Source organism: Helicoverpa zea, chromosome 14 (assembly GCF_022581195.2).
Source record: "Helicoverpa zea isolate HzStark_Cry1AcR chromosome 14, ilHelZeax1.1, whole genome shotgun sequence".
In the NCBI taxonomy this organism is placed as follows: domain Eukaryota; kingdom Metazoa; phylum Arthropoda; class Insecta; order Lepidoptera; family Noctuidae; genus Helicoverpa; species Helicoverpa zea.
This window is the reverse complement of record NC_061465.1, coordinates 4,312,054-4,322,884: the sequence shown is the minus strand read 5'-3', so window position 1 is coordinate 4,322,884 and position 10,831 is coordinate 4,312,054. Positions and strand designations below refer to the sequence as shown.

General features: G+C 33.0%; 1 protein-coding gene across 2 annotated transcripts in view; it reads left to right on the top strand.

Annotated features, from left to right (window-relative positions):
• Positions 1-320: 320 nt before the first annotated feature.
• Positions 321-10,831, top strand: part of LOC124636133 (G-protein coupled receptor moody) — a 59,269-nt gene continuing 48,758 nt past the window's right edge. For both annotated transcript variants that reach the window (XM_047172060.1, XM_047172059.1), the window contains exon 1: positions 321-611. The gene's annotated coding sequence lies outside the window, so the exon portion shown is untranslated. The remainder of the gene's footprint in view (positions 612-10,831) is intronic.

The following is a 10,831-nucleotide window of genomic DNA, read 5'->3' as shown; positions in this document are numbered from 1 at the left end:
GATAAGTTACACAAGTTTGACTACAACATCAACTTAATTTTGTCTTTTTGTCAATCACAAGCACTACTTGCTTCTCCTTCCACTTGTCATTGGCAGAATCGTCGACGTTTGCATCGACATGGATTGCCATAAATAAAAATAGAATAGAATAGACTCACGCTGTCCCGTTTTCTCGCTAACTTTATTACTTAACTGGTTTTATTTTGACCTTAAAGCTTGAGAGATAGAGTTCACTTTAGAGTGATAGTCGTTAATGTGTACAAGTTTATTGACAATGCGTGCGCGAGCGCATTGTGCGGTACCGTCGTTATGTCAGTGTGACACATGCTCTTGAAGACGACGCACGCGTGTGCTGAGTAATAAAATAATTTGGCGCGAAGTTATTTTAACGAATATTTTTTCTCGTTGCAATTGTGGTTTAAATTAAATTGGTTAACAAGTTTTGTGATGACAGAAACGTTCAAGTACGTTACAAGGATCGTTTTAGTGACAATATTTTATTACACTCTGATATGCGTGTTCAAAGAAATCAAGCGGTACTGGCCCGGAATTGAATCGACAAACACTAATTGACATTGGATTGCTGGTTTATTTCTGTAAGCAGATAATTGGTAAGTGCTACCCACATTTTTGTAAAATAAAATATTTAAATAACTCTTATTCACGAATTAAAGTGGTTCATCGGAGATAGGTACCTAGTGTCCGCATGAAGCGTAGGCTTAATTAAAATAGTTGGCAGTTTGCTAGGAAAATAGTTACCTAAACACTATTTTACAAAACTTGTCTCATAAATTCGTCGCAGAAATTGGACGTGGATTACGAAAATACGATTTCTCAATAATTTGTTATGGCATAAACAATTTCTTACGTAGGTAAACTATTTTTTTATGTTATTACGCATTAAAAAACTATTTTAATTTGAGTTTTAATTTCTAATAAAATAATTAATTTCTAGGCACTTATTCATTATAACCTAACTTTAAAGAACAATGCCATTATTTTACCATCCGATTTAAAGTTATCCGAATCAAAAATATGGAAAAAACTGAAAAGGACACATCACGAATTTATGTAAATAAAAAGTTCAAGTCATTTAATATTTGAATGTCAAAGCTCGAGCAGTTAAGCTACACTATAATAAGACCATTTCTAAATATAACACGTTAGAATATCCTTTCGAAGATAAAATAAACATTGTAGATCGGATATCCGTCGTCGAACTAAACGAAGGGATCACGCTACGTCAGTTACTCTGTATCCTAATTTGGATACTTCCTATGTTCTTGGCCTTAAAAAACGATGACAAGTTCGTATGAAGTCATGCCTGTAATTAAGTAAGTTGGAATTGTATTAAATAGGTGTCTACCTATGTGAATTTTATGTTAGAGCCTAATAGCCGAGATCATCCTCCTCATCCTCCGAGCCTTTTTCCCAAACTATGTTGGGGTCGGCTTCCAGTCTAACCGGATTCAGTTGAGTACCAGTGCTTTACAAGAAGCGACTGCCTATCTGACCTCCTCAACCCAGTTACACGGGCAACCCAATACCCCTAGGTTAGACTGGTGTCAGACTTACTGGCTTCTGACTACCCGTAACGACTGCCAAGGATGTTCAATGACAGCCGGGACCTACAGTTTAACGTGCCATCCGAAAACACAGTAATAGCCGAGATAAAAAGGTTAAAAAATAGTGATTCTAATAAGTCCGCAAATAAAATAATATTAGACACGTATTTTTTATTTTAACATAACATTGAATATTTATTAAGATATAACGCAACAAAGATTGAGAGTGGGAGCTCGTGACGTCACGTCTGTGTCAAATTTGTACTCAGAAGAGACGTAACACAAAATTCAATCGCGTTACGTCTTCGTGGTTATTTTTTTGTGAGAGAAAATAAAAAATACATATCCATCATTTTGAGGTTATTTAAAAGATGGACTAATTAGGTACTTTTATATTGTAATTATTTTTTTAAATAAAACTACAAGTTGCAATTAAAATATAAACTCAGCTCTTTTTTGTCAGTATCTTTCATGTTTTTTTTTTTTTGCAAAATAAATCTAATTTATTCTACCTCTGTGTTCCGCAAGCAATTTAGTTTTACATCTGAACTATTAACAACCTTGCTATCGACATGTTAAATGTTGGTTAGTGCCACAGAGCTAACGATACTTTCTGTATAAAAACACCTGTTCATTCATCAATTTCCCCAGTCACAAAAATAGTCAGCAAGCACGAGTCTCATCGTAACTAGCTCTTTTCAGTCATTTCAGCGGTTTCATCCGCTTGCTTCGAGGCAAACTTCTACTATGAAGTATGGCCTAAGTCACTTTAGGAATGATGTAACATACTGACGTGGAAGGCATAATTTGAAATCAATTTAGTTTAAGCTGCTCTTTCTATTAAATTAATGTGTATGCTATGTTTCCTTAAAACAACTACCTTTTTGAGTAAATGTTTTTTTTATTAGTAGAAATGAAAATATAATCTTCATTAACAGATAGTGCAACTTGTGTTGTACGAAATAATCTTGACTATAATTAGGATAAAATTGTAGTGTTTTAGAGATACGCAAACGGATTATCTTACATCCAAACAGGATTGTAAACAGAAATATTTCATAGTTAGTAACACTAAATTACCAGACTGTTCAACCTTGTACCAATTCGGTAGTTCCCTTGTTGCGTCTGATATCGTCAACTTCGTCACATATTTACTGACGAACAATAAAACGACTATATTTATTGATTTTATTGGTTGTATATACTCTATAGTAACATAATAAAGAATAAATTCGTTTGTTTCTACTCTAAAGTTTCCGGGACTACAAAGATAATTTGAAAAATTATTTCGCTGTGGGCAAGTTAAATCATCCAGCAGTACTTCTCACAGGAAGCGAGTGAAACTGAGGGCAAACACCACTAGTTATTCATAAATCCCTACTACTGTGTTGAGATTACCACAAAACTGATAAGACTTTTCAAACTCGTAAATAAACGTCATACAGTTTCTACACGACGAATTATGACGTACCATTGCTGTAGACGAAATAACAGGAAATCGCGAGAGTAATATTTAGTCATAAATTAGAGGATTATGTGAAAGACATTAATAATTTCTTAGGACGCGCGACGTCGGCCATCTTGTCTTCAAAGGTTTCCTCAGTAATAATCATTCATCCCTTCAAAATATCTTTAATGTCTACAGAAGTAGCACAGAAATTATAAGAATAGGTACATGTTAAATTATTTCAATCATTTAATTTTGATACCAAAAAGATTACTTCGAAAAATAACAGATGTTGTGAATACGAGCCAAGTCGTATGCCGTTTCATCTGTCAGACTTTTCATCCTTGAGTTTCTAGCTAAAATATTATGTTAAATAAAATAATAATTAATGGTGACAAACATTAACAGTTATCAGCATCTGCTTTTTATATAAATACCAACTTATTTGTGTACTTGACCGATGTTTTTTCGTATTGCTATAAAAACTCTAAATCTTAAAATTAATTATACAGTCCAAAAGACAAACAATTTTTTCCTACAATATTGTCCTTTTTGAGCGTAAGTAAAATTACTAGAGAAATATTCAACTCTAACCAAATTATTCGCTCGGCTGACCATCTTACGAAACCTATTGCTTATAACAATCGCTACCACTAAGACAAATAGTTTCTAAACATAATGTAATACAATTGTGACGTCACAATACATTACTTTCATAATAGCATTATTTCAGACGACATTGTTCTGGATATTAAACAACTGTATAAATTGTCGGATATTTATTTACTCGGCATGTAGGTCAGCTCACGTTTTATTGAAGGTTCGTACTAAATTAAGTATTGTTTCAATGTTTCAGTATGTGATAATGTTACCGAAATAATATGTCTGCCCTAAAAATATTCTTTCAAGGTGAAACATGTTTTAGATACACGATATTCTAGGTAGCAAATAATTCACAAAACATTGTAACGACCTTGTAACAAAACGCCCATAAAATCAATTACTTTCGATTGTACGTAATATGAAGGTAATAAATTCTCTTTAAGAAATCTTCTAGAAATAATATTATGCAAGACATTAATGCGAAATATCCATAAATCAAATCAATAAGAGATTTTTCTTAGAACAACTAAAATTAAGTAATTACTTGAATAGAATAGATAGAACACTGGGTACTTAAGAGTCACATTAATAGTTGTCGGGCGAACGTTCAATACCAGTCAACCTATTAGCTAATTTCACTTTAACTTCTATTCAGAATTGCGACAGTTGTAAGGATAATTCCACACTAGATTTTGTGGCAACGACAACGACGACTTTAACCGTTTCAATACAATGGTAAAATTTGCACCATTGAACATAAAATGCGTACCTACAAAGTATAATCTTTTATTGAAGTTGGCCGCCACTAATTAAATAATAAATAAATAAATAATAAATAAATCTTTATTGACATAATAAGGCGTTTACAAGAATAGTGAAGCCCTGACTCCTGTGCTAGGTGTATTACCTGTATTACAAGAGCCAGTGTCTTTTTTTTTTTAATTAGAAAAGTTTATTTAAAATAACTACAAACGCACCATTCTTATGTAGAACATTTGTGTGCAAGTGAATAACGTTTAAATATTACGAGCTTGACTGCAATACTTTATACAATCTATCAATTAAACGAAATATGTTTGCACATTAAAATAGCAGCACGCGAATAAAATCTCGCAGCGTATCGTTGTTCTGTGTGAAAGGCCATTACATCTGGATATTGCACGTGGCGCAGCAAAGTGATCAAACCACTTAATTCTAATGAGAGTGTTAATAATCCCCAGAGCACACACTAGCTTAGCAACAATGCAGAAACTACGGTTTTATGAAAATTGGACTCATAAATATTTTCAGTTTATAATTTCTGCAGAAGTCCACATGTGCAATAATCCTCACTAATTTTCAAATACGCTTGTAACTCTGTTGTGAAACTTTCATAGTTTGCGGTTAAGCCAATTGGAATGAAATAAAGTTTTATAAGCATTGCAATCAAAGAGCAATTATACCGCTCTTTACATGAGACTAGGGGTTTTGCCACGATTTCAGCCGCGACCCGTGGACACTACTGCCTGTACATATATATAATATATTACTTGGGAATAGTTTAGCTACCCAAAAATAAAATATTTTTTTATATAATATTTTTGGAGCCTTCTGGGGTGCAAACAAATAAAAAGGGTTTCCTCTTATTACATTAGTATAGATAGTATAATATAGGTATATAAAAAATGAGTTGATTTGTACTGGCAAGTTTATTGACCCCCTTGTACTACAGAAATCAGGTGTTCTCAATAACAGCTGCAAATATTCCCACGCGTACCGATAACATATTGATTGACGTTTCCTTTCATCTCAATTTAAAAAGGAAAGAACTTAAAACTTCATTAGCGAATTACATAAAAGACATAAATAAAGTACATAATAAAAATTCAAGCATGTGTATGTGTAGGTACCATTTCGTCAAAGTTGTCAGATAAAAATAAAGCAACTTAAATAATTATAAAAGGTAAAAGCATAAACAAAATATCATGGTTTTCCGTCCATGGTTTAAATCATTTACTCATGAAAATGTTAAGCGATATTACAAATATTGTACAAACTCGTATTAGGTACCTACATATATTTCTAGTTAACTGATACGGATATATATATAACTGCAGGAAATAATAAATTTCTTCTAATCCATAAATAAACAGATGGGAAATAGGGCTCTATGATATTCGTATTCAGAACTAATGTTAACATACGTAGCAACTATTAAGTAATCTGTAGGTACTAATGTACCTACATAGGTAGGTATGATGTCAAAGAAAATTGGCTCTTTTCTTTATTAAAAATTGTATTTAATTCCTACAAAAAACACAGTCGAAGTGATTAAAAACAGAGATTTACAAGCCTAGTCTTATAAAACTGAAGTTTGTTTGCTTCTTCATACGCGCTGATCTCGGGAACTACTAGTCCGACTAGAATAATTCCATCAGTCTTAAACAGCCAATTTCTCAAAGAAGGGTAAGTTTAGCCAGATGCGCAAAATGTATTAGCTAGTAACACAAAAAATACAGCATGAGTACAGTAACGTTTTGCCACTCGTATAGGCTTTCATAATATTTTCACTTTACGCTTGTTTTTCTCCAATAATTTAAACCGAGCCCGCATCATTAATTACTTCGCCACAATTAATGGTGTGATAGCAATCAGCTGTTACATCAACCGTTCATGATAAGGGATACTTAATTACTTCACTTTGCCTACAAAAGATTGGATAACAAAATTAATGATACTGAAAAATTTTCGACTCATCCATCACCTATTTTTGCGAAAAATTAAGTAATTAAAACAGGCACGGTTTGGCGACGATTTGTGGGAAAAGAGAACGTCAGAGATGGTGATAATTAAACGTAGACTGTGGTTATTTATCCCAGTTATCTGATAGAAGCTCTTTATAAAAAACATGGAAAACGGAACCCCAACAAAAAAAAATGATGCAGCTTTCACTTAACGTGACAACCCTACAGTGAATCAAATAGAAAACATCATATGTCAATCAGTTTGTCGACAAATTTGTCTACCGGGCCGTTTCAACGTCCAGGCCACACGTATTCCTCTAAATATAGAGAACCTGCCGCGAAGAAATTCTATTTAAGGCGAAGTTATCAGATGCATAAACAATAATTCAATTATGGTAGCCACTAGAAGTATGCAACAAAGCGCATAGCTCACTCAAGGTTAAGACCTTATAATGATATAAATTGTGTGACTAATTACGACAAATGGCATCTTATTTGCTCAACTCAGTATACGTTAAATGATAAATGTTATATTTGACACCGAGGGTTATCGTACCACTGTATATTGTTAGCACTTTATTCGTTTTTTTAAGATCATTTGGCCTAGTACCCCGGAAATATTATTTGAATTTAGCTAAGATAAAGAAATAACGGCTGTAAGTTGTTTTTTCTTCGAAATAACTTAAACATTATTTTCGTACCCATAAATAAATATTGAACACTGTTGACGCAAAACAACTCGTGCTTAAGAGAAACGTCTATAAATAAATTGTGATGTTAAATTAAATCAAGGCACATTAATACAATATTAGAAGCGTATGTGATTCATCGAAATGTTTATTCATAATACTTAATTAAGTTCAGATAAACCGGACTGACTTTGAGTCACTTGTGCCGTTTTCCATCATCATCCTCCGAGCCTTTTCCCAACTATGTTGGGGTCGGCTTCCAGTCTAACCGGATTCAGCTGAGTACCAGTGCTTTACAAGAAGCGACTGCCTATCTGACCTCCTCAACCCAGTTACCCGGGCAACCCGATACCTTTTGGTTAGACTTACTGGCTTCTGACTACCCGTAAAGACGTAACTAATTTAAATGTCAAAAGTTTTTTTAGCAAAGTCCTAAGTTCAAGATTGGAGACTTTCGATCAGTATTTTGTGGATAAAACAACAAGTTTTCATAGAGTCATAATATTATGTAAAGAGTTTAATTTAATGGTGGTGTTGTTTAAGAAAATTTTCTTTCTTTATATTTTTGCGTAAGAAAAGCAGGCAGCGTTTTTATTTTCCAAACCTTTTAAGAACCGCCTGGAGGCTCGAATCAATTTGATTTTTTTTTTTACTGGAGATCAGTTTCTCTTTTAAAAATTATGAAGTTAAATCGCAAGAATAAAGCAGGAAATAATTTTTGAGTTGTAAAATGTGGATCTTTCAAAAATTTTTTGTTATTATAAAGGCCGAGGGAAGTGTTGAATCAATTATTTCATTTAAAATCAATGAAATTTAAGGTTTATTCGCGTACATTTTTTACGGATCGAGAAATAATAACTTCTAGAAAATCTTTTATCAATAAAAAAAACCGTCTTCAATAGTATGCTTAAAACCCTGTCCTATGTCTATGCAAATATTATGCTGAAAACCACGTCTAAATCGGTTCAGCCAAACATAGCATAATTGCGCTCAAACATACGTACATACATTAAAACTGAGAACCTCCATTTTTAAAGTCTGTTAATAACCTTAACAAGTTAATCAATGACTTCTTTAAATACTGCAATTGTAACTTAATTGCTGTTGGAATCGATTGTACGTTATTGTTATCGCTATCTGTCACGTTGTGCATGAATTGCCGACGAACCGTGTCTCGTCCCAGGCATTCAAGCAATGACTAACACTGTAGTATGCGCATTATTGAATAATATACCTCTGTTCACTTTATTGAGGTCCGCTTGGGTATTTTTTTTTCACAGTATTTCGTGATGACTAACTTAACTTTATTGCTCAGTTACTTGAACTTGAACCCTGTTAATTAAAATAAATATTTAGATAGACAGGTAGCGTTGTAAGTTTTGATAACTGATAACAATGACGTAGAAAAACACTAGATAATAAATAGTATTGTCTTCATTCTTTGTAGGTAACTGAAGTCGCGTAATCATACAATATTTTGCGTAGCAATAACGCAACAAAAGCCTTACATCGTTAACACTGTTTCAATATCTTGAAATTCTTTTAACTTCATATTGAATCGTATTGCCTTAACAATAGAGTTGCTATTCGCGTGTCGGTTGCAGTTCGCAGCTACTGGCTAGGAAGCATGATATCGTAAACATAGGCACGTTTGATATCAAAACAGTTGGCCGTTTATTTCACCTTTTAAAAGCATTAAGTATAAATTCACTGAACCCTTGTTTGGTCACATCGTGTGTGGCTCACTTTCCACGATAATATACAAGGACATCATTTTCTTCGAGCGTGACTCAGAACTAAGGTATTGTTTTTAATACAGACATCGTTAATTTGCATAACTTTACAAGTAATTCCTGCTTCGTCGTGGTTGGTTTGTAGATGCATTTTGTTTTGTTGCATTCTTGGTATTTAGCAATTATAATGACTTAGTCTCATTAAGTTTTAATAAGTGTTAATGGCCTTCAATGGCTTTTGCTTTAAGTAGATATTCTACTGAAAGCAAAGAATATAACAATAACTAGATCCAGAGATATTCACAACGTCACAAACTTTACTTCTTTTGTTTAGATAAATGGTCACATCCACAACACAACCTTGTTCAATGAATCTATGCGACTGCTAAGTGCTAATCCTAATTATACTGTCACGTGAAAGAATGCACCTACGGGATAAGTAGTATTTTGACTATTCTATATTGCCCACGCAGACGAAGTTGCGGGCAGCAGCTAGTATAACAATAATGATTAAATAGAAAATGATTTGTACCTACTTAATGCCCAAGAAATACGAACTTACGAGTTCTGGAAAAATCTTAGAAAAATACGATATTTGGATGTAGAATCTTTACTAGTATTCATACCGAGAAATATAATGAGCCAAACCACAGCGAGGTTTTCCCGTTGGCTTAATGAATGGATTTCCATACTAGGTCCACTTATTCCTTAAACGCCACAGTTCATTGACCCGAATGTTTATACCTTTGCATAAGGTAACCGTTTTGACACTTACAAGCTTATATTTGTATGCAATAATTTCTATTTATATTAAATGCATATAAAAGGAAAAAGTATATGCAATGAGATTGTGAAAAAAAAAATACCGCATACTTAGATAGAATTTCCACATAGGACTTATAATGAATTATTTTATTATATTATTCGATATTTAATTTACCTACAGATTTCCGAATTTATGAAGCCAAAGGAATGTTATTTCTCGAACCTTATCGTTTCATCGTATCGACAGCTTATAGAATTACATTTATATTTATACAGTTTCATTCAAATATTTACCCTCAATGACGTTGTATTGAAGTTTACTTACATGAAACTCACGTTGGCAATAATTCCGTATTTAACTAAATAGTTAGTTTCGCCAAGAAGAGAATAACCGATTCCATGAAAAGGAAAATAATATTTTCTATAGAAAACTATTTCAGTCAACTCTGTCTTATAGATTTTTCGTGGAAAAGAACGAAAATAACTTGTAGTTTGAAAAACATGATTGCTACAAAATAAACGAAATTACGAGTATTATTATATAAGGCAGCGTCGTTTCCGCGTAACAAAAAATAGGTGATCTAAAGGCCGATCAAAATTATAAAAGATTAAAAACGTAAACAACACACTGTTGAGACATACAATACAAACTGTAAAAGTCAGTGTAAAATGCCCGCATTGGTCCTCTGCCCCACCAATGATACCAATTAGGTATAATTGTCGGTTAGCCATCCATTCGAGTGTCCACAGTCCAGCGATGCTTAGCAACGAATCAAATTGTGTTATCTCATTTTCCATACACCATTTAGGGTCCCCTTATTGAAATAATTGTGACCACTGATTGGGTTATTTAAAAAGGCCATAAAAAGAGAGGGTACTTCAGTCACCGCCAATTAAATTGAAATGTAATAAAAACTTCATTGATTCAAACCGATTCTTTTACGTAATCTGTTTTTGCATTCAAAATTATACTTTTCAAAGTTAAACAATTAATTCAATTGGAATCACCTTATTAAGTATTTAATATGTAATGACCAACTTACCTTGACTGACTTTACTTACCTAAGTACCTAATTAGCAAATTCGTGGAATATGTTTTGATGCATAAATATTGCGGAATTTAGAGAAAAGAGCATGACTTTGAGAAATAAAAAATAGACCACAAATTACTAGGTGATTTTAGTAATAATTTCCCACAATCTAATTAATTATCCTTTATGGGTACTAAAGTAAACAGAATTCATGAATACACCATTGCTTTCTATTGATATTACCGTTCGGTTGAGCACAGTAAAGGCTGCCTACA